Source organism: Dipodomys ordii, unplaced genomic scaffold (genome assembly GCF_000151885.1).
Source record: "Dipodomys ordii isolate 6190 unplaced genomic scaffold, Dord_2.0 Scaffold162, whole genome shotgun sequence".
NCBI lineage: Eukaryota > Metazoa > Chordata > Mammalia > Rodentia > Heteromyidae > Dipodomys > Dipodomys ordii.
Genome location: NW_012267378.1, coordinates 123,830 through 148,151, shown reverse-complemented (window position 1 = coordinate 148,151; position 24,322 = coordinate 123,830). Strand labels below are relative to the sequence as shown.

General features: G+C 38.4%; 1 long non-coding RNA gene across 1 annotated transcript in view; it reads right to left on the bottom strand.

Annotated features, from left to right (window-relative positions):
- Positions 1-23,431, bottom strand: part of LOC105998357 — a 152,711-nt gene extending 129,280 nt beyond the window's left edge. The window contains exons 1-2 of the long non-coding RNA XR_001175695.1: positions 23,028-23,431; positions 22,836-22,904 (exon numbers count right to left, since the gene is read on the bottom strand). This is a non-coding gene — a long non-coding RNA (uncharacterized LOC105998357). The remainder of the gene's footprint in view (positions 1-22,835; positions 22,905-23,027) is intronic.
- Positions 23,432-24,322: the final 891 nt, after the last annotated feature.

Genomic DNA, 24,322 nt, shown 5'->3' with positions numbered 1-24,322 from the left:
GTTCTAATCCATTCAGTTTCACTGACAGGAACTCTTCCTATGTGCTGAATTCCATGTTAGGCACTTTTTATATGAAAGTTCTTTGCAGTAATGACAAGTTAGGTATTCTGGACATCCACTCCTTTGGGGGGAGGGGAAGATGGGGGAGGGGTTCCTGGGGCTTGAATTTAGGGCCTTGCCTCTGTTCTTGAGCTTTTTTGGCTCAAAGCTAGTGCTAAACCACTGAACCACAGCTCTCCTTCTGGATTTTTTGGTGTTTAAATTGTAGGTAAGAATCTCACAGATTTTCTTGACCAGCTGACTTTGAACCATGATCTTCAGATCTCAACTTCTTGAGTAGCTAGGATTACAAACATGAGCCTCTAGCACCTGACATCATTTTAAAGATGAGAGAACTGCTCTGATAGGTTAGTAGATTTGTTCAAAGCAATCTGGCTGGCAACTAGTAAAACTAAGGAACATGTTCAGCTCTGTGGGTTCGACTGTGTATCTTTACCATTGTGCTATCTGAATAAATCCTGGGCCCCATGAAACTTAGACTCTAATAGCAGATGAGACAGTGACAAAAATCACTAGAACAATACAAAATACAAAAAAGGAACTTTTTTCAGAAATGGAAATAGAGTGTTTGGATTCTTAGAGAGCCCTATATAAATACTTTTGAGAGTTTGTTGGGGGCAAGAAGAGGAGGATAGCAGGAGAAATGCCTGGGCCCTGATCGCAGAAGGGACTTAAGTTTGTGATAAGGGAGAATCAGGAGGAGGAAGCAAGAGCTGTGGTATACACGTTCCACATAAGATTAAAGTAGGAGAGATGAAGCTGAAGGGATGACTTGTGGTGGTTGGAGGTTCAAGAGGCAGAGTCAGGTGATGAGGCTCTCTGCAAAGTTCTTAATGGAAGGAGGTTTTAGAAAGATAAATCAGGTGGTAGTATAGAGCCAGATCCAGCCAATTAACTAAAAGCCAATAAATTCCCTGCAGGCCAGTTAGGCTTTCAGTGAATAAGATAACTATTGTCCTCAGGCCAAGGATGAAGAAACTAACACTCAGAGGGACTAAGTAGCTAACCTAAGGTCATATTAATAAAAACAGAAGAGCAAAGACTTCACATCCAGCCTCTCAGCTCTGAAGCCATACTCCATATGGGCTAGCAGTATTGTGCTCCAGGTCACCTGTGAACGCATGGGAACTACAGGCTTAGCAGCCAGAGCCTGCATGTGTGCAGGATCCTCCCTGTCTGCACACAGACGTCCCTCAAGCCTTACACTAGGCCATATGCTCTTCCTTTAATAACCCACATCTATAATTACTGGAAAAAGAATTCAGCTGGCTACAAATCCAGCTGTTTGGAAAAAACACCTGACATGGTATCCAACACATAGGAAGAGCTCATGTCAGTGAAATTGAAGCTTTTTAGGTAGTTTCTTCTCATAAGAGGGGAGACTTAGAAAAGACACTTCTGAATATTATTTTTGCACACAGAGAAACGAGCTAAGAATTGAAAAACTGAAATGGTAACTTAGGTGTGTGGCCTTAGGCAAGCCCTTTAATGCCTTTGATTTTGGTTTTCTTGCCTGCAGAATATCTGGCTTCTAAGAATCAAATTAAATGTCTCCGAAGAGTTGTAACACAGGGAACTTGTTGGAAAGAAAGCCCTGCAATTGGGAGACATGACTGTAAAATATCTCATTTCATAAACAAAGAGAGCTGGGGGCTGAAGGATCACATCTGTAGTCTGAGCTACTCAAGAGGCTGAGATCTGAGGATCATGGTACAAAGTCAACCTGGTCAGAAAAATTCCTTATCTCCAATTAACCAGCAAAATACCAGGAGTAGAATTGTGATTCAAGTGGCAGAGCACCAGCCTTGAGCAAAACTAAGTGAAAGTTTGAGATCCTAGGTTCCAGCCCCAGTACTGGTGTGTGTGTGTGTGTGTGTGTGTGTGTGTGTGTGCGAGTGCGCACGTGTGTGTGTGTGTGTGCATGTACGTGTATGCACACACAACATACAGAGAATGCTCAGAGATAAAAAGAAGGGAAAGAAGAAAGAAAGAAAAGAGGAGAGAAGAAGAAAGAAAAGAGAAGGAAAGGAAGGAAGAAGGGTGAGAGAAAGGAAAGAAGGAAGAAAGAAGGAAAAGAGGAAGGAAGGGAAGGAGGAAGTAAGAAAGGAAGGGAAGGGAGAGAGGGAAGGAGGAAGAAAGGAAGAAAGGAAAGGAGAAGGGAAGAAGTGAGAGGAAGAAGAAAGGAAAAAGAAAGAAAGGAAAAGGTGGGAAAGAGGAAAGGAAGAAGGAAGTGAAGGAGAAAGAAGGAAAGGTAAGTAGAAGAAAAGGAGAAGGCAGGGGGAGGGAAAAGGACAGACAAGGACAAAATACAAGTTAACAGGAGGAATTCCAGCCTTATTGAAGCAGGGCTGTGAGGAGGTAAAGAATGAGAGCCCCAAGGAGAAAAGGGCCACACGAAGGCTAAGGCACAGGTGCTCTTGAGAGTAAGAAGAAGTGGGGCCATAACAAAGTCCTGTGTGGTCCTGACTGCGGGCTGCAGATCCGAGGTGGGTAAAGTCATAAAAATTTAAAAAGGCGTATAATAATTTACAAAATGAAAAACAGTTCATTTGATGAAAAATTAGTATAGATTCTTTAAGAAAATCTTGGAGCAGAGATGGCTACATAATGGATTAATAATGGAACATTTGCTATTAATCTGTGGCACTTACCACAGAAAATTAAGACCCATGAACTGATTTCAAGCAAGAGATTCTGTAGTTATTCAAGGCGGAGGGAGGTTAGACACTGAACAATTTAAGACTCCGTCAGAACTCCTCATCCCTAATTCTTTTGACCTATATCAGAATTTAGCAGTTTGCAGGCATTGTACTGAGTCCTGGGGCTACAATCAAAAAGCTGGAAGTGGAACTGTGTCTCAAGTGGAAAAGTGCCAGCACTGAGTAAAAAAGCATAGGGACAGAGAGAGCCCAGGCCCTGAGTTCAAGCCCTAGTACCAGAATACACACACACACACACACACACACACACACACACACACACACACACACACATTATATATAGACTTTCATCACATATCTTTTCATATACAATCTTTATTATCTTTAAGTAGTTGCAAAAGGGATTTCAATTCAACATGTTAGTTTATGAGTAAAATGCATCTCTGTGTGTGTGAATTCATATGAGATGTAAGAGGTATTAAATTAAGGATAGCCTCCTGGATTAAGTAGACTACATATTCTTCAATTCTCTTTATTAGGCTGACAATCATAGATCTGGACTAAGTTACCATCTTTCCCCCCTTGTTTTACAAAGCTTTGGTTATTATTAATAGATGTGAAATAGCTAAATAAATTTTAATATACTTGGAACTGATTAAAAAAACTTAACAAGATAGATGACAGTGACTGTGACACAATTTTGACATCTCTTAACTATGATAACCCATATCTACATGGAAACTACAAAGTGAAAGAAAACAAACACAAAACCCCAAGACTGAAATTGATTTTAACCCAACAACCAGTCCATCTATTGAAACATTAGTGTCGATTGGCCTTTTGTTGATTTATTGGCTTCATGCTGACACAAACATAGGAAGAGAATATAGATGTACAGAAAACTGATCAATCACTCATCTACTCCCTCTTAATCCTGTGGAGTTAACCAAATGCTTTAGAGACAGGAAGGGGACGGAATGGCATGGACCATACAGATGAAACCACTCATAATTTTTAGTGGTCCCTTTAAAACTTGCAGAAAGGTGATCATGCCGTTTTGATACATTCCATGAAAATTAAATAGAATGGATTTTAAAGGTCAGAGTGTATGAATCTGCTGATCAATTAATAAAAGCTTAACAGCTTACACAGGATGAGAATAAGGAAAAAATTTAAAACGTGAAATTTCTTTTTATTGTTGCCATTTATTTTCATTTAAAATGTTTTTAATTATTATCTTTAAAATTGTTATTCAAAGGGGTTTCAATTCTATTTATGAGTATGATGCATCTTGATAGATGTCAGCTCTTCTGAAATTTCTTTTGCTTCTGCATTGCTCTAAGGCTACACAACACTCATTGGGATGCTTTTAGGAGAATCAGTAGTGTGGTCATATTAAAGATGTGCAGGTGGAGGAAAAATTTAAAAACCAATCATTAATAGAATGGAATCATGTATTAGCCCACACTTCTTAAAAAAGCAATCTCACACATCTGCTAGATAAACTGAGTTTTGGGGAGAGGTGTCAATAAATGCATATGCTGTGGGTTTACCGGACTTCTGAAGGACGTGTGCCTGTAATTGGCCGTTCTCATTTCTGTCTTGTTAACAAGTATATAAATAAGAGAAGGCTTCAGTAATTGGCTCGGAGTTACTAATGAATTAATTAACTTCAGTCTATTTTACCTAACCTTTAATAATAAGAGTCTTTCCCCCCCTTCCCTTTCGGTCTACCAATAGGTCTGACAGACTGAAAAAAAAAAAAAAAACAGACATGTAGCAAAGCTCTTGAAAATTAATGAGAAACGAGGAAAGAATCAATGTACTTTCTGCTTGCGGAAAACTGACACAAAAAAAAGACACAATAAACCATGAACAAACACAGTCAGTTTAAAAAAATAGGTTAGAAAAAGTGGGCAAATTCAATTATAGAAGTAATTAGGAGATATAGGGCAAGGCTGCCTTTTGGGACTGTGCCAGAAAACATGAATTAATATGAGTGAATAGAAAGAGCCCATGTAGTAATTAAGAAGCAATCACCTATGGCAATGAGTACCTGAAAACAGGCTGCAAACTATTAATTCAGTGATCAAAAATATTTTTTAGATGATTAATATGGCAAATTTATTTTAAAAGACTAATTTCTGGAAAGATAGCAAGACAATACACTATTTGTTCCTCTGGCATTTATATAGCTAATTAAATTTTAGAATTTGCCACTACAGTCATTATTATCTGAAAACAGTCAAAGCAATATTTTGCTTATATATGTACATATTTTTTTAAAACAAGAAAACCCCACTGGTTTTAAAATCAATAAGTTAAATCCAGCTCCTGCTGTCTTCCTGCAAGTGCCTAAGCTTTGATTATTACATCCTTTCCATGTGTGTTTTTCTTATATGTCTGTATTTCAGGAATATTAAACATTTGAATTAACGTGCATATTCTCAAAGGTTTTGTATGTTTCCATACCTGGGCAAGGATTGCACACGCTGTTTAATTTCAACACTATCAAATAAAAGCAGTTTTAATGTACTATTTGTGCATCAAAGACTTTCCCACTTGGTCCGGAGGTCGGTGACTTCAGCACACATCAGCCCTCCCCTCAAAACACAAAGGCGCAGCCGCGCTGGAGTGCAGAGTGCTTTGCAGAGCACTGAGGGCTAATGGCTGCTGAAATAGGTGATTATCAGAGCCCTGGAGCGCAAGATGAGGGGCTGGTTGGTAATAAATAACCTCCCAATATGAATTATTCTATTTCCGCAGCTTTAAGAAAACGTCTGTTTCATTGTGGATCAGAAAAAGTCTGGAAATATGCTGTCTTTTTGGAAATAACGGGAAGCTACTGAAATGAATCAGCGTCACAGTAGGGAGTTATTGAGAACCTACTAAGGGCCTAAGGAGCAAAGGGAAATCCTGAAATACTAACCTTTCAAGGAACCTGTGTGTGTCTGTGTGTGTGTGTGTCTGTGTGTGTGTGTGAGAGAGAGAGAGAGAGAGAGAGAGAGAATCTTTTTGGACACCAATAAAGGACAACCTTTGTATATCTTGTTTTTCTAGCTGCTAGGGTTAACTCCATGTGTGTCCTAGAACTGGGGCTTGAACTCAGAGCCTAGGCGTTTGTCCTTTAGCTTTTCTGCTCAGTGTTAGCACTCTATCACTTGAAGCATGCCAACTTTATGGTCATTAATTGGAGATGAGTCTCATTGACCTTCCTGCCCATGCTGGCTTTGAACCAGCATCCTCATATTTCAGCTTCCTAAGCAGCTAGGATTACAGGCCTAAGCCTGATTTTTTTTTTCATTTTATTTTACTTTATTTTTTTTTTTGTGAACATACTGTACAGAAGGGTTACAATTACATGGGCAGGATAATGCGTACATTTGCCTAAGCCTGATTTTTAACACCCTGGATTGATTTTGACACGTTTTGAACTCCCCCCGCCCCCGAAAATGGATTCCCACAGTATACACTCTTTGCCATGACATCTGTCTATTGATACATAGGCTTTAGCTGCTAGATTTTTAATTACCAAATTTGCTTAAGGGTTCTCAGATTTGAGAGAGGAAGGGACAAAATGATATCCTACACGATAAAATGGGAATAGACACCATTAGGAATCATGGTGGCAGATGACGAAGGAAAAATCAAAAGGGAAGGATTTTGACAAAGCATTAAATGAAACGGATTTTAGATTGGCCAAGGGTGTTGATTCCCACCCCACCCCCTCTCTTTTCCTCACAAATGAATTAGGTGCTTTTGGAAAGACCACACAGGAGAAGGCAGTAGGTAACAGGTGTCAGCTCTGAGTTGGCTGCCTGGCGTTCACCCTGAGAACTCAGCTCCAGGGCTGCCAGAGGAAGATGGTGACAAGGGTCCCCCAGAGGCAGGCAATTGGGAGCTAGTGAAGTGAGGCAGGCTTAGAGGTGGAGGCTGAGGGGGGCTGTTGGCGAGGCAGGAGCCACTCACCATGAAATGTCAGCATGTCAATAAAGGGAGAAGCATGAATGAGCCTCAAAGAATCGGAAAATGACGCAGCTGCTTGGAGAAGGAATGTGGGCTCTTTGCCAAGGTAAGGTGCTCACAGGCACTCCCTCCCCCCAATGCCGGGGGGCATTGGGCACCCAGGGTGAGAAGGAGGAAATATTTGGGAGAAAGATGACAGTCATTTTTTCTTCTACTCAACATTGTTCTGAATTCCTGCATTTGCCAGCTTTGGTTACTAGGCTAGGTATGGTGATAGAGTCTCTTTTTCTTTTCTTGTCCTTTCCTTTCTTTCTCCTCTCCCTCCTTCTCTTTCTCCTCATCTTCCTTCTTTTCTTCCCTCTTACTCCCCCCCCCCCCCCACAGGTTAGTGTCAAGCTCCTGATCCTCCTGCCTCAACTCGTGAGTGCTGGGTCACAGGAGGGTGCTACCTTGCGTTGTTTTACAATCCCTCTTCCAGAGTTTCTATCCTAGAGAAAGAACAGATATCAACAACTAACTATAACAAAAATCACCAAATAAGTGTAAAAGAGGGAAATGCATGCCAGCAATGCCCGGCAGAGGGCAATTAGTCGGGGATTACAGTGGATCAACAAGGGCTTTCCAGGGTGGAGGTAGCGTTTGTGTCTGTCTTGATCAATGAAAGACAGGGACAGGAGGGGGAGAATTTCAATTGATGATAACTTTCTTTTCCTCCACATTCCTCATGAAAGCAGTTGTTTCAGGAAAAACAAGAAGATGAAGACAACTTGTATACATAGATGACCTGTATATTTCACAATGGTAGAGAGAGAAAGTATAGGAGAGGAAATATTGGATGGGAAGAGGATTTCTTTAGGACTTACAATACGTATCTCAATTTTTTCCCTCCCTTTTGCCGACTCTAGACTAATACATGCTTATAAACATACTTTTCTGTTTTTAACTAGCCACTGATTATCTGGGTTCCATTTGACTGAGACTTTCAATAGCTTTTATGTTTTCATGTTTGATAGCTTTGTCACTATGGCCAGTAAACCTGTATTCTGACTTGTGGCTTGATGAATTATACTATCCTATCCAAGCATTGAATTATTCTTTTATTACTATATTCCTTTTTGCAAGTAAGTAAAAATTAAAGTTCATACAACTTTTCAAGTAATCTGCTAGCTATGGTTTATTTCTTCCTTCTAGTTTTAAAATTATGCCATTTCTAACATGAATCATGGAAAACGTTTTATTTATTTATTTGTTTATTTATTTATTTATTTTGGTCCAGTCCTGGGGTCTGAACTCTGGGCCTGCACGCTGTCCCTCAGCTCTTCAGCTTAAGGCTAGCGCTCTACCACGTGAGCCACAGCACCACTTCTGGCTTTTTTCTTTTTGCTTATATGGTGCTGAGGAATTGAATCCAGGGCCTCAGGCATGCAAGGCAAGCGCTCTACCACCGAGCCACCTTCCCAGCCCCTGGAAATCATTTTAAATGTATGGAATAAAAGATTAGACTTTGGTGATTTTGTTCTCGACAGAGGGATTGGTTAGGAGACCTTTTTTTTATTTTTTATTTTATTTATTTCTTTTTTTATTGTGAAAATACCGTGCAGAGGAGTTACAATTACATGGGCAAGATAATGAGTACATTTCTTATCAAGCATTGTTGCCTCCTCCTTTGTAGGAGACCATTTAAAAAATTAATTTTATTGTCAAAGTGATGTACAGAGGGGTAGAGTTACATAGGTAACTCTTGTCAAACATTTTTTTTTTTTAAGATTTTAAAGGATGATTGTAGAGCAATAACTGAGCTAAGGCAACCCCATCAGGCGTATTTGCAAGTAGAGAAGAATTCCAGACTGGCCCGGGTAAAAAAAAAATTCCTATATACAAACAAGCCTTGTTTATTTGATAGACAAAATCCGAGTTTCAATGTTTCTCCAGAGGCTAAGAAAGGAAAGGTCACTGTCATGCATAGGGATAAAAAAAAATGACTAAAACATGAGTCTTGCTCTAAAGGAACTTCCTCCCTCAAGAAATAGATGTGTGAGATTAGGACATCAATTATTTTATAGCTAGGATAGGACATACTGGTAGAGCAAGCTTGTGAGAGTACTTAGGAGGTATACTTAAATTACATTGTAATAGTGGGGGTAAGAGGGTAAGATGGCAGACTGAGTTTTTAGGAGAAAGAATTTAATTAGCTGATGAGAGGGACCAACCCAGAAGCGCATGTGTAAAATGGCAGGATGGGCCAGAGAATGTCTTTTCTTGAATTTACAGAGTGCTGGCTGCATGTGGAAGGCAGAGGTGGGTTGTGAGAGTGTGTGACTCAGACGTTCATATGTCCCCCAAGAGCCAGGCTCACCCTGGTGCTTGTAATTCTTTGACTCAATTCCCTTTTCCTCTCACACTTTCTTTCAACTCATGGTCTCTGGACAGTCAACTAGGAAGCGTAGCCTGTAACCATTTCTAGATTTGAAGCTGTTGGCCTGGAGTATGGGGAGAGGGCCTGGCATTGGTTGGGGGTGTGGGGAGGAGGGGGTAGCATGTATGCTAACCACACAGACGAGAGCAAGCAAAGTGTAAGATCACAACATATTCGTGTGGGTCTCATGGAGAGTCTAACATTTATTTATTTTTATTATATAATATATTATTGTTTATGTTTACTAAGAATATATTTTATAATATATAACATATTTTATAATATATAATATGTAACATTACAAAAGATAATATATTTATAAAATAATATATATTATTCTTAATATATTATCTTTAAGTAGTTGTACAAAGGAGTTGCCATTCAACAAAGCAGTTTATGAATACAGTGCATCTGGATCAATATCACCCCTTTCAACATTCTCACCCCTCCCTCCCTCCCCACTTCTAGATGTCGACATTTATGAAAACCATTTCTTTCTCTATGCTAATGTTTTCTCTCATCTGAATTTAAAACATTGACTAGGCAGCTTGTCACAGAGACCTCAAAATGTTTTCTATGTTAGTGACATCAAAAAAGGAAGCCAATTTAGAGCACGGTTGATATGAGGATTAGCAATACTTGTTCCAGGTGTTTGTCGGTAATATCTAATCTAGAATGTTCTCAGTCTTGCTCACTCCTGACTAGCCTTCTGGTATCAGTTCTATTTCTTTTTGTTTTCCCAAGGAACTTTGATCTCTCTGATTATGTCTCTCTGCTATATGTTTTAGCTTTTGCCCTTTTCCTTTGTAGTGTTTAGTGCAATTCCAATGAAATGTTGACCTTTATGATTAATACTTTCCTATCAGTTCCTTTAAGCAGAACATTACCTTCAGTTTTATGCTGATATGTATACTGTGCTTAGATGCATTATTGGTATATAGTAGGTGCTCAATACATTTTAATAGTAATTTATTTATTTTTCATCTCAATTTCAGTGTCACTTAAAGGCAACAAATTGAATTGAATCAGAGCTACTAAGCAAATCCAGGCCTTTTGAAAAAGATGCTGGCTTTTGAAGTCAAATGACAGGACTTATTGGGCACTGGTGGCTACTCAGGAGGCTGAAATCTGAGGATCAAAGTTCAAAGCCAGAAAAATCCATTACTTTTATCTCTAATTTATAACTACAAAGTGGAACTGTAGATCAAGTGGTAGAGCTCAGTGATAGAGCCCAGGCCCTGAGGATCAGCACAAATACCTACCTGCTTACCTACCTACCTACCTACCTACACACACGCACACACACACACACACACACACTAAGGACTCAATTATCTCTTTTCAGTGCTTTTCCTGACTTCTACAAGCCAATGTAGATAAAAAGAAACCCAAAGTCTTTCTAATCACCCATACGGGACATCTTTAATAATGCAACTTGTTTTTTTTCAAGTCATTCTTTAAAAATATATATATATATATATATTCCATTAATTTTTTAAAAAAATTATCTTTAAATAGCTGTAAAAAGGGGTTTCAATTCACTACATCAGGTTGGAAGGATAATGCATGTTGATCCATGTCACCCACTCCGTCATTCTCCCCTCATCTGTCACGCTCTCCCATCCTTTCATTACCCAGCACCATTTTTATGTATGTACATTAAGCACTATGAATGTATTGGCTCACTATCCCTCTTTCTACTCATCTGACCCTTCCCTTTAAACCCTATCCTTTATCAAACAACACAGGCTTTAGCTTCTTTGGTATTCATGTTGCTCAACTGTCTGTTAATTGTTGAAAGGAGTTATACCATGGAAACCCACTCCTGCATATAGCATACCTTAGTTTGATTGTGGATAGGGTTAGGGCTTTCTTCATTACTGACTTTCCACTGGACAAGTCACTAGCTTAGCACCTGGGGTAGATACATAACCAGCAGAGAACTCACCATCCATTTCTGGGAACCATACTATGTACAGCATATGCACTTTCTCAGCTTAAAGGATTTGGTCCCAGTTCTGATGAACAGCAATCTAGAAGTCAGCAGTGTGTGTGTATGTGTGTGTGTGTGTGTGTGTGTGCACGCGCATGAGCACACGTGTGAGTACTGGGGCTTGAACTTAGAGATTCTGTGCTCTCCATTAGTTTTTTTTCCTCAAGACTATCACTCTACCCTTTGAGCCATTGCTCCACTTTCAGCCTTTTGGTAATTAATTTGAGATAAGCTTTCCATGGACTTTCCTGCCCAGGAATGCTTCGAACCTCAATCCTCACATCTCAGCCTTTTAAGTAAGATTATAGATGTAGGCTGCTGACAAACCTGGTTCTTTTTTTTTTTATAAGGCTATTATCAACCACTTTTACCTTCATAGGAATGAAATATCTGAGACAAAGTTTTACCCTAAAAGGTTCAGTGATAAGACTAAGCTTGGGGAGCAGGAAAGGAAGAGGGGTAAGGAGGGCCAGCCAGTTGGGAAAGGTATGAAAAAGAAAGACTGGAATAAAAGTGCCTGGTGCACACAGGATTACAATGTTGTAATCCTCCTGATATTCACCCTTAAATGAATTCCAGGGAGCTGGAACAGGTATTGCTGGGGGGAGGGGAACTGTAAATGGAGAGAGGAATGGTGAATGAACACAGTCATAACATTTAAGGTACTCGTGTGAAAATGGAATCAGATAACTTATGGGATGAGTGGGAAGAGATGGAAGAGGATGATGAAAGGGGTGATACTGATCAAGAAGCATTGTACACATAAACGGACACATCAAATTGAAACCCCTTTGCACAACTACTTAAAGATAATAAAAATTATATAAAGCAGATTTGTAAAAGGAAAAGAAGAGGAAAAGGGACTACAGGAGAAAGAAGGAGGGTTGGAAGAGGAGGAGTGCCTGGCACATATAGTAGACACAGCTCATAACAAATGAACTGCTTTCTGCAAATTGGGTGAGAGTTGGTTGAACTGCTGTAAGGAAACTCAGTCATGAGAAACAGAGAAGCCACCACTTAAAAAGGCCAAATTATGAGTCTGTATTGGAGAGCCGGAGGACTGCTGGAAGACGCTTGTCTCAAAGACCAGCAGCCCCAAATTCAGCTAGCACAAAGCTTATAATATAGGCCCAAACCATACAAGGTCTATGGAATCAAACCCAATGACAGTGTTATACATGAGTGAAGCAAACCAGATGAGGACATTTAAGCTTAATAGAAAAGCAAACCACCTAGGGAAACAATCAGGGGAAATCAAGGGCCAATGATCTAGGGGAAGCATAGACCCAGTTTCCTTACTTCACTACCACGGGCTGCTTCTTTTGGTAGCTAACAATTTCTAGTTGAAAAAAAGTTTACAAAATATGAAATTGATGGCTGTGATCATTTTTTTCTATTTGTGTATTTGTGTGTGCTCTGATCCTGGGGCTTGAACAGAGCATGGGCTCTGTCCTTGAGCTTTTATGCTTAAGGCTAACACTTTGTCATTTGAACCATTGCTTCACTTCTGGCTTTTTGGTGGTTAATTGGGGTTAAGAATCTCATTGACTTTCCTACCCAGGCTGGCTTCGAACACTAATCCTTAGATCTCAGCTTTCTGAGTAGGAGTGCAGATGTGAGCCACTGCTGTGCAGCAGAGCTGTGCCTGTTTGAAGTTGATACCAAATTTCAATTACACAATCCTATTCTGGGACTTTAGGAAAAAAATATATCTTTTTAAAAATCATACTTAATTCAAGCCAATTTCCATTTGGAGAAATGTTAAGAGGAGTCATACGCTGATTTCTCAGTTAACGTGTAGGCTTGAACTTATACACTGGACTCTCTTGGCTCTTCCAACTTTTTGTTGTTGTTTTAAATCAAAGAAACTCCAGAAGACTCAAATGGGTGAGAAGAACGAGTGGTGATCTTTCAAGAGGACAAATGCCCTACGGATGCTGAATACGAAGGTTCTTTCCTGTGTCTGAGTAGAATGCTTGCTTGCACATACTAGCTAAAGAACACAATTAGCATACTAATTTGAGTCTCTGTCTAAAGAATGGAAGATTCTTTTGACACAGACAGCTGTCTATGAATGGCGAGGACAACCCTTGGTCAGTCTTCCGTCTATCTTAAAGAGTCCAGCCTTAGACACATTAGCTCTGAGACCTTAGCTTTGGTGTGCTACTGATTTTTACTGTATCTTCATCTGTAAAATGGGAGTATAAACATACCCACCTCATGGGCTGCTGGGAGGATTTGGTAATGTACTTACCTTTCACACTGTAATATTAAAAAAAAAAAAAACCTCTAGTTTGAATCTGTTGATTTTTTGAGAGCTCAGCAGTAGGCCTAGGATTCTTCTAGTGTCTGCACAGAAAGAGTGGTTTTGCTAGATCCATTGTGAACTTCTCCTGTGCTTTGTGGTCTGAGTTTGCCCAACTTTCTTAGAGCTGAGAATCTTGCAGCAATGGGCAAGGGCCAGCTTCACTTCTGCCTTTGGTTCATGGCATTCAAGGACTCCAAGGACAAATATACAGGAACAAGGAGGGAAGATAACGGGCAATGACTTAGGGACAGGGCTAGTGGGGGTTGAACAATAGTATGATAAATCATAGGGCTTGAACTCAGGGCCTGGGTGCTGTCCCTTAGTGTGTTTGCTCAAAGCGGGAGCTGCACCATATAAGTTTTATTTTCTTGGTGAGTAATTGGAGCTAAGAGTCTCATGGCTTTTCTGCCTGTGCTGACTTTGAACCGTTCTCCTCAGATCTCAGCCTCCTAAGGAGTAGAATCACAGGTGTGAGTTATCAACACCCAGCTACAATTCTGTTCTTTCTGCCTATACCGGTTCTCTCTTGGCTTTGCCCCTCTCCTTCCCTTCAACCTTGGCTGCATTTGGGAATAACTTGTGGCATTTCCAAACACCATGAGGTCTGGTTCGTCCTCAGGAATTCCATCAACACTTATCTGCAGTATGTTCTCAGTATTGGAATTCTTGTTACGATTCTGGGATTTGAATCTAGCATCTTATGTTCACTTAGGCAAGTACTTTGGCACTTAGCTAATACCCCGGCTCTCAATATTGGAGTTTAAAAAGAATTCCAAAGAATTATTGTATTTGGAACATTAAACATTTCAAAAATGATTCTGTTTTTAATGTAAAGTTAACACACACCAGTAATAAAATTAATTAAAAAGACAACTTTTGCCAGGTGCTGGTGGCTCATTTCTATAATCCTACCTACTCAGGAGGCTGAGATCTGATGACTGTGGTTTGAAGCCAGCCCAAGCAAGAAAGTCTGTGAGACTCTGATCTCTAATTAAGCACCAAAAGACAGGAAGTAGAGCTATGGCTCAAGTGGCAAAGCACTAATTTTGAGCAAATGAAGCTTTGGGACAGGGCCTGGGCACTGTTTCCAGAAGTTAGTCCCTCCACCACAACTTTTCAAATCATGGAAAATAAAATAAGTTTTCTGCTGTTGATTACATTTTACTGTCTGATTAGCTTTTCCTTGAACCCAAGCACACGCTTGTCCTGCCCTACCTGGTGGTTCATCGGAGAGTTCAGGTGGGAGAAGAGTGATGGAATGGTCCCTTCTGTTTGAAGAATTATTCTTAAAAGGCACAGGTTGCCCAGAGCACCTGTTCCAAGGTCTCGGGTGAACTCCAGGATCTAAAGCATGCTTCTGATCTCAGGGCTTTTTGGGTTGTCCTGCCAATTTCACCCAGTATACTTTGTTCCACTGCAGTTTTATAAGATTGGTGTGCCATGAATGGCAGGAACTGAGGTATGTGGCAAGAAATGTGAAAAAGTGATGAAAGTTCTAGGTGTTCTGACAAGATAGGTAAGAAGTAATGAAGCAAACTGAAAGTTATCTGTGTAAGACATTGCTTTTTTTTCATTATTTTTTTTGTCATGAATGGTAGAGTTACAATTACTCTGAGGGACTGCCATTTGACAAGACTTTCCCTGATGAATAAAACTTTGGGTTTTACAAGAAGCGATGCCCCAGATCAAAGTAGTTCCTAGCAGGCTTCAAGTTCGCAGCAGTGCATGCTAATGAGGGCAGAGTAGCCTCTCTGTGTTCTGATGTTTTTGTTGTTGTTGTTGTTTGTTTTTGTTTTTTGAGGGGAGACAAAAAAGGCTTTGTTTTCTTACCCTACAGAAAGAAACTTGTTTATAAAGTTCACATCTTACACTATCTCTGAATTTGAATGCAGAAAAAAATCTTTTCCTAAGTGATTCTACCCATCTGCTCCCATAGCTTTTTTTTAGAAAAAGTAAGGCTCAAAGTATGATAGGTAGAGAGATAATAAATGGGCTGGGCAATTTTCCTGATAATACATGAGATTCTTGTCCTTAAAGCAGTACTTCTAGTATCTTTACTGAAGACAAAAGAATTGCGTATTTCCTTCCATGTCCTCATTTGTTAACTGAACTTGCTAGTTATATGAGAAGAGATATGACGAGCTAGACAATTTAGCTCAACATTGATTTTTGTTTCACAGAATACTTGAGCAGAAGAAATGAAACTTGAATTTGAGACTTAGAGAAGCAAGAAGGTTGGGGAGGAATAAGGTGAGCTCTCAATGAGTGATTGTTGGTAGGTATTTGTCACAGTAGTGATGATGATATTGTGAAATTTCCCTGAGAAATGTTTTCAAAGAAGAAGTGCACAGAAGGTAACATATTACATTACTTTCGTTAAAAACATTGAACTCCGCTGAATAATAATTATAATAATAAAAAGTAATAATGTTATAAAATTTCAAATGTAAAATAAAGGACAAGAGATTGATGGAGAGCTTGTGTACTCAAGTTGAAATCACCTGGATTCTGTTCCAAATTCTATCAGGATTTTTCTTTGCTTAAAATGAATTCTATACTTGAATGACTCAATTTTAATTTCAGTGTTCCAAGTTATTAGCAAGAAATACAGTTTTAGACTTTTAAAATAAACCAGTTAATCTTTTATTTTTTAATTTTTCAGTATACTGTGATATGCATCATTAGGAAAATAATCTTAAATATATATATATGTTTGTGTTTGTGTGTGTGTGTGTGTGTGTGTGTGTGTGTGTTTGTCATATGGTAAGTGAACAGTCATATTCAGGCATCAAGTCAAAATGAGACTGATTCCATTCCTGTCTCTACCTATTAATTCTGTTGATAACAATGAATTTTAGGAAATAGACAGGTGATATCTTTGAGAATGAATTGCTTAGTAAAGAAAACCATCTTTCTAACTCTCCTTACTTCCCAATGTCCATCTCACTGGGTCACTTCCTGAGACAGAATTATGTTCAGAACTGTCTGACCCATATGGAATGTACTGCACTATCGAAAATACCATGTCTTTTTCCCCTGCTATTTTTTGCTCCTTGTTTTACACTGCTACGTATGTTATACCCATCCTGGTCTACAGTATAGGAAACCTCAGTTTTTCATTTTACACATCATTCTGACTCTGTGATTTTTTTCCAGCCATTACTTTTTCTCTGAGCCTTTTTATGTCACTGGAGACAACTTTACATTTTAATATAGTTTCTAGATCTCCAGGGCCCTCTCTCCTGAAATGACTCCAGCTCCCCAGGGCTGCTGAAGAGTTGAGCAGGCAGAGGAGAAGCTTTTGTGGACAGGGATGCTGATGGCAGATAACTCCAGCTGTCATTACAAGATCATCCAGATAAGGGCGAACAATCAAGTAGGGGCTTACAGTCCACTTGAGTTTTTCTGATTGTAAAACCAGCCATTTTTCAATTTAAATAATTTAAGGATTCCAGCTTCCCTATACTCTAAGGCTCATTTAGCCTCTTATTAGCTAATAGTTTCTCCAGTTCAAGAGGTGGAAGGGAAGAGTGCAGATTTTTTTTGTTATTGTTGTGTTATCATTAACTCACAGTGGCGGGTAGTGGTATATAAACAAAACATAAGCCAAACAAATGTGATAAGAAAAAAAGAATAGGAATCCATACAAATAATCATAATTGATTAAAAAAGTTAATTAAAAAGAATAAAAGAGACAAGCACTGAGCAGCCGAACACATATCAATAGGCAGATGGCAGAGAAGACAGTGAATTAGAAAATTGATTCCCAGCTAACTAGAAGGAAATAGACTAGCGCAGCTCTCAGTTGTAACTTGAGAATCCCAAATTCTTTTCTGTCTTTTCTCACCAGTGTTCTGCCAGTGCTCATGTCTCACATTGCTTCCATGGAAGGCAGACGAAGGGAAGAGGAAAACCAAGCTGGAATACCCCCAGAGGAGGCAGGAGCGATTTTCAGGGCTCGTCTGGACACATTCCTCATGACAGAAGCAAGGGCAGCTAAAAAACACCACAGAGGACACAGGCCCTCATTCTTTCTCTCCTGGTTATAAGGTTCTCTTTTTCCCCTTTTCAATTTTACAGTTTTTTCCCCTCATTTCTTAAATCTTGAGCCAAAGGCCAATCACTGTGATATTTATAGTTCAGTGGTAAATGCCAGACTGGGAGCCCCTTTATGCCAAGTAGGTGGGGGTGTCCTTGGAGAACTGTCCAACAAGAACACAGGCTTTTTGGCCTTCTTTTGGGAGCTTCTTTGGGCAGCACCAGGCTTTCTGCTTTCATGGAGTGTTCTAGAGATGCAGAAATAGCTGGATGATGTGAATGAATGGTTCCTCTAAGCTTTACTTTTCCTGATAGACACATGCCACTCACATCATACCACAGATTCCCCAGCTCACAAACCTGATTCTGAGACAAATGATTGGACAGCTAGTCAGAGAAAATATTTCCTGCCAGAGAGGGGATCCAGGTTACCACCAAGAGTTAAACCTGACTTACAGACTCTCTTTAAATGAGGGAAGAGACAAGTCCCCTGAGCAAATAAAGTCTTCTGCCAGCCCTTGAAAAGGCTCTGCTTATCTGGAAGGTAGTATCAAGAGCTAAGGAGTCACATAGAAGAAGGCACTAGGAAGCATGTTCTATTTTCCCTCTTCCTTTCTGTTCTTCCTTTACCTTCCTTTCTAAGCTCCCTACCCTCTCAACAGTACAGGCCTTGTTGAATTACTGGGGAACTTCCATAGACCTAATTTTGGTGCATACATAGGAAAAAAATAATAGCCTGTCTTCAAAGACCAGACTGCAAACTTCTGGACAAGTGAACAGTGTTCCCCTGCCATTACCTCATTCTTTTCTCATTTTAGAATTATGAAAAACACAAGCATAGTCAGATAAATATACAAATGTCAAAAAGTTAGTATTACTTGTCTTTTCTCCTTCCTCCTTGTCTCTACTCTCCCTCCATTCTTTGCTTCTCTCTCTCTCTCTCTGTCTCTTTCTCCCTCTGTCCTTTCTCTTCTCTTTTTTCTATCTCCAGCATTCACAGTGACATCTCTGTCTTTTCTGGATCATAAGGGGAGAGGTTCTGCTCATTTCTGTATTCTCAGTACTTAACACTGCCTAAATGGAATTAAAGCTATTTAAGGCGAAGATAAAGATTCACTAAACAGAGAGCCAGCTGACATAAATAACACAATGATTATTTTGAAGGTTTAGTTTGATTTTAATTTGTAAAATTTCAGTTTCAGAAAAATTATTTCAGTTGGATTCAACAAATACTAGCCTTGAAAAACAATTATTTTTTTCTTTTTTAGGTGACCTGTAGTTTGGGTAGATTTCTATTTTTTGTGTAGGAAAAGTAGTTTTCTTTGGAAAAGTACTGTTACATTTTCTTGATTTTCTAGTGTTTTGCAAATACAAATTTTTATTATGAATTTCCTGGAGAAATTTCCTAATATGCTATATTTTCTAAAATTATTTGACCATGTTAACCTTTTGTCTTTTTATAGGCTATCGAAATAGATTCCAAATAATACTTTGGTAAAAATAGCATCTAACTTCAGATTATTTTTTAGTTTTCTTACTTTTGGACTTAAGTTTTAATTAAAAATTTCCACTGTGAGAAAAGTGCTTGTCAGTTAACGTGAATGGAGTATGCATTTAAAAATGATTAAGATGGTAACTTTTATGTGCTGCAGCCTTTTTTTAAACCACAATTTTAAAACTTCAAAAAAATTACTTTGTTGAGAAACTAGATCAATCATATTTTACTTTTGTAATTGCAATAATGCACCCAGAACTCAGAGTATTTCTGAAACCAACGACATTACCACCTAGGCATGTTGAGTAAGCACCCTGATTTTGGGCACAGGGGTTGGGTTCTTTTCCTGCATATGTATAGTAAAGAGAGGTTAACAGCAATTGCATTGTCATGGACAGTGTGTGACCTGGGCACATGCTACTCTCCTCATCTATAAGATGATCTTGGTCAATTTCTCACCTTTCTCCCTTCAGCAAGGATTCCCATCAATAAATCTAACATGAAGCACTAGCATATACAGAAGAGGTGTTGAGAGGGGGCGGGTAGAGACAGACTCTGGGACTCTCTTCCTTCACAGACTTGAATGTCTCCAAAGAAACTTAGTCTGAAAACCAATCTTTACTGTTATTTCATAGTTTTATTCTTGCTTCTGTGAATAATATTAAAATAGAAAAGATTAGCAGGGCACTGGTGGCTCACGCTTACAATCTTAGCTACTCAAGAGAGGGATCATAGTTCAAAGCCAGCCCTGGCAGGAAAGTCCACAAGGCATTGTAATTAAACCACCCAAAATCCAGAAGTGGAGCTGTAGCTCAATTGATAGAGTGCCATCCTTAGGCAAAAAAGCAAAAAGCCAAGAGACAGTGGCCAGGCACTGAGTTAAAGCCCCAGTACTGGCACACACACACACACACACACACACACACACACACACACGAAAAGACTATTTGTGTCCATATTAAAGACTCATAATTGTCACAGACCCACATGACCCACATGACCTTCAGCTATAAGAGAATACAGAGCACTTGAACCACATGTGACAAGCATCTTTCTAATTTCAACACATACTTAGCATTTAAAAATCAGATGAGGTAAATAGTTCCAAAACATACAGTTTCCTTGGGCCCTTTATAGATACATTTCCACACATAAACTTGATGATTAAAAAAAAGCTTAACCATTTTGTACAACTATAGAAAAATTATTTAAAAATTGATGGCAAATGAAAATATTATCCTGGAAAAGTTGTCTATTTAATATAGACCTTTTTTTTTTACGGGCAAGGAGTTGTTAAAAGTGCTAATTACACAAATATGTTTATTCTCTTGAAAGCACTACATTATATTATGGTTCACAAACAATGGAGAAATGAGTACAAAACGATTTCAACAGAAATACAGTTTCTTGAACAGCTTTGAAATTATGACATATTTACTGGCAAAATACAATACTCATGACAGGGTTTACAAAAGCAATATTAACCTCCTTCAAATTTTGCAGCAAAGTCAGACATGGTAAAAATTAGTACTAGACATAATATTATTACTGTTTTTGTTAAGATTCCACCTAGGATAAGACAGATACTTAGAGCTATGTTAATGCGTGGGTAAACATAGAGTCCTTTAGGAGATTCCCAATGCACATGCACCCCAACTAAATCATGATGTAGATTGCTCTGAAGATAGAAATCTTGGAAATGATTTCTTGTGCTTTCTTTTGAGTCTATTAGTTTGGACTCTTATGTTTTTGCAATTCTGAACCAAGTTAGACGTTAAACTTGCTTTTCCTTATTCATATATCCCCCTTTTGGGAATGGGCCTTTGTTTTATGAAAAAGGTTCCGGATCCTTTCACTTTATCTGATATATGATTGAGTCACTGTGATCTATAATCAAAGGGGATGTTTGCTTATGTAAAATTGTTATCCCCAAATAGCATTGATAATAAGCCTGAACCTTGAGAGACTGGTTACAAATGTATGATGAAATAAATACACACAGTAAAACTGCATGTAGCAGCAAATGTAAGTTTACCAAATAATTTTTCAGGAAGTTAATTTTGTTGTTATTGTTTTACTCTGAGACTCATTATTTGCCTATTCATGTTATATTGATGTTCAAAATTTAATTTAAAAATGTTTCATTGTTTTAGTAATTATAAAATATTTCATAGATATCTTATGGATTTTTTTTCTTATTTTAGAGAATGCCAGCTTGAGACATAGTAAAAAATAAAATAAGGGCCCAAAATCAGGAAGGATAATAGCTGATGGTTTTGATAATGCTAATTATATATTACTGAGAATAAAGGTAGAAAGGCAAATACGAATACTAAAGAAAGATAAACATCCCAATGCTGAATTAAAAAATAATGAAAAAACCCTTAAAATGTCTTTGTACTTCACTGTCATAATTCAAAGACATAATGAAGCCTGAATTAAAAATGTCAGTTTCTGTGAGTGTTGATAACTTGGTTCTTTGTTGGGCAAGTCAAAATGTGTCTGTTTGATAGGCAAAAATGACAGACTAAAAATGGGAGAAGTTGGATCTAAAAAAAGAAGCGCGCGCACGCACACACACACACACACACACACACACACACACACACACTACTTAAAAAAAAAAAAAGGCCCATAATGTACTTGAAGAAGACCTGTAGGGTAGGAGGCAATATCTTTAGGAAGTCACCAAGCAGCACTAAAAGGCAATGTCCATGGCCAATCAAAACGATTTCTGTGACTGCTGGGGCGCTTGCATCTCTGTCTTTACACTAGACTGGAAACCCTTTGTACTAATTACCAGACTGTACCAGATTTTCTGGTTCAGTTCAATCCTATAATTGACTGACAGCGATGGGTAAGGAAGGGGAAAAAAATATTCAAGCTCACCACTGCAAGCAGAGGGTCAGAAATGGTTTCACAGAGTGCTAGTCACAGCCTGGCACTAAAAGCAGGACTAAGCAAGCAGCATCAGCATGTTCTGCTAATTCCCAGGTTTAAAAAAAAAAAAAAGTTAGGAAGAACCAACCACAATCTCTAGCTGCTCTTATCTTACACATGATTCACAGCTTACAACCATTTCACATCAAACGAATGGAGAATGCTTCTGTGTACATGGTAATATTACATGTCATGATTTTTAGTATGCTTTTGAGAAGCAGATAGAGGTCTCCAAACTCAAAAAGGGACATCTTGCTTAACTTAAATAATCTTTCACTGTTTCCAGCAACTGGGATGTGCAAAGCTATTAGTTCATTCCAGAGCTGAAAAAATCATCCAAGTGCAAAATTTACCGAGCCTGTCAAATGTTGTATGATCAAAATTAAGCACTGAAATATATTTAAAATAATATTTTTCATGTTTTTATTATGTGTAATTTACTGATTCAGATTTACTTTTTTTTATCCTTAGCTGTTAATAAAATTGTTGTCCAGGATCTATACATTAAAACCTGTACATTAATAATAACATGAACTCAGAATGAATGCATTAAACACACACACAGCACTTTATCAGAGACTTAGCTGGCTAATCGCATCATTTGTTATTTATTTTGAACTATTCTCCACCTACTTTATTTCTGAACTAAAAGAGCAATCCTAGCTGTAGCGCCACCAAACAAACATTAAAAATCTATGTGCCAAACATCAGGGTCAAAGAAAAAAAAAAACCAAAAAAACACCAACACCAAATCCAACAAACCTAAGAACTAGAGCCATTCGGTAGGCAAGTGAGAATTATGTACTATCATGTTGAGGTCAATTGACTTGAAATTTAATCACAGGTTAAGCCCCTTTTCTTTCCAGGCTAACGAGTAAGCAACACCTGTGCCAGCAGTAGTCCACAGCCCAGCTGACACTGCAGCCAGTTCAATTTTTAGTTACAAGTCAATTACTTACTGGAATAGAAAGAGAACATTTCATTCATTCCATGGATGGCCACTTTCCTGGAGAAACCTGTCAGGCTTGCTTTCTCCAAAAGAAGAAAAAAGAGAGAGAGAAAAAAGTGAAAGTTAAACATAAGTGATATGTTGCAAAGTTTGAGAGCTAGGCCAATATACTACAGCAGAGAAGTTGGGCAAAATAGCTTACCTTGCACACACTGCACAGGGCTGCCTTGGAAGTAAGGCCTATCTCAGTTGATTAGTTCGGGGATTTCCCCATCAGAGGATCAAAATTAGGTGAAATTATAATAGGTGATCTACACCTGAGAAGAGGGGCCAGCTGACCACATGAAGGGAGAGAGCAAATGAGTAAAATGTCTTCTCCCAGCTACAGTCAGCCTGTGCAAAGGGGAGTTTCAGATGCACTGGCTGTGTAGACTTTTGTCCAAAGCTGTGGTTTTTTTCCTTTTCTTTTTTTCTTCCCTCTTTCTTTTCTCTCTTTTTTTTCCTTTTTCTTTTTTTTTCTTTTTCTTTTTTTTAGTGAAGCTAGATTAGTTCATACAAAACTCAACAATACAGCACTGAAACCCATTGTTGATATTCAACATTTTTCACATAGCGGAACAGAATAGACAATACGGTATCTAGGAAACCATGGGCTGGATTACAAACTGATGATATCTCATCCTTCTGGGGGCCTGTAATCCTTTTTATTACCTACCACAGCAAAAAAAAAAAAAATCTCTGTGTGCAAGTGTGATGGTGGGGGGGGGACTGTCACACAATAAATCCATAACACCACCATTCTTAGGAAAACAGGATAAATTAAAATGAAATCTTGCTTTACAGTGCTAAGTCCCTTAGTGCCATTTGCCTTTATGCTACTTAATGATTTTTAAATTTATTCTTAACTTTTATAGGGGCTTTGCTAGGCTTCTAAAAAATAAAATATTTGGAGATGTTTGCCTAAAAATAATGCCCAGAATGAACTTACCCTTCTTATGCCTTATGGTAAATACTTGTAAAGTTATTTATTTCAAGATTGCAGGTAAAGCTTGAATATAAAGTATTTTTATTGATGTATTTTTAAAGACCTAGGTTGGGTAATCTATAAATTGTATTTATTCCTCTATCAAGAACACATTAATTTTTCAGGTGGGAGAGCTCATTTACCTGTTACCTGACTTAAAAAAAAGAATTTTCACTTCTGTCCATGTTTTAAGTTTTTTTTTAATTTTTAAAATGCATTGATTATATATCAGTGTAAAGCCATTCTTTACTAGGAAGTTATGCTTATTAACCTTTTTCAAAATCTAGTCCAATCCCTTTAAAAAATGCAATCCAGTTCCCATACTTTTCTTAAGCCTCCAAATGGTCTAGGTAGCCCCAGAAGTGATTGTTCCTACCAGTTTCTATTCACTACTTCTGCAATTGACCAATTGACAACTGATTGATGGTTATCTTTTCACTTCAACAATGAAAGAAATTACCATCACTATAGCT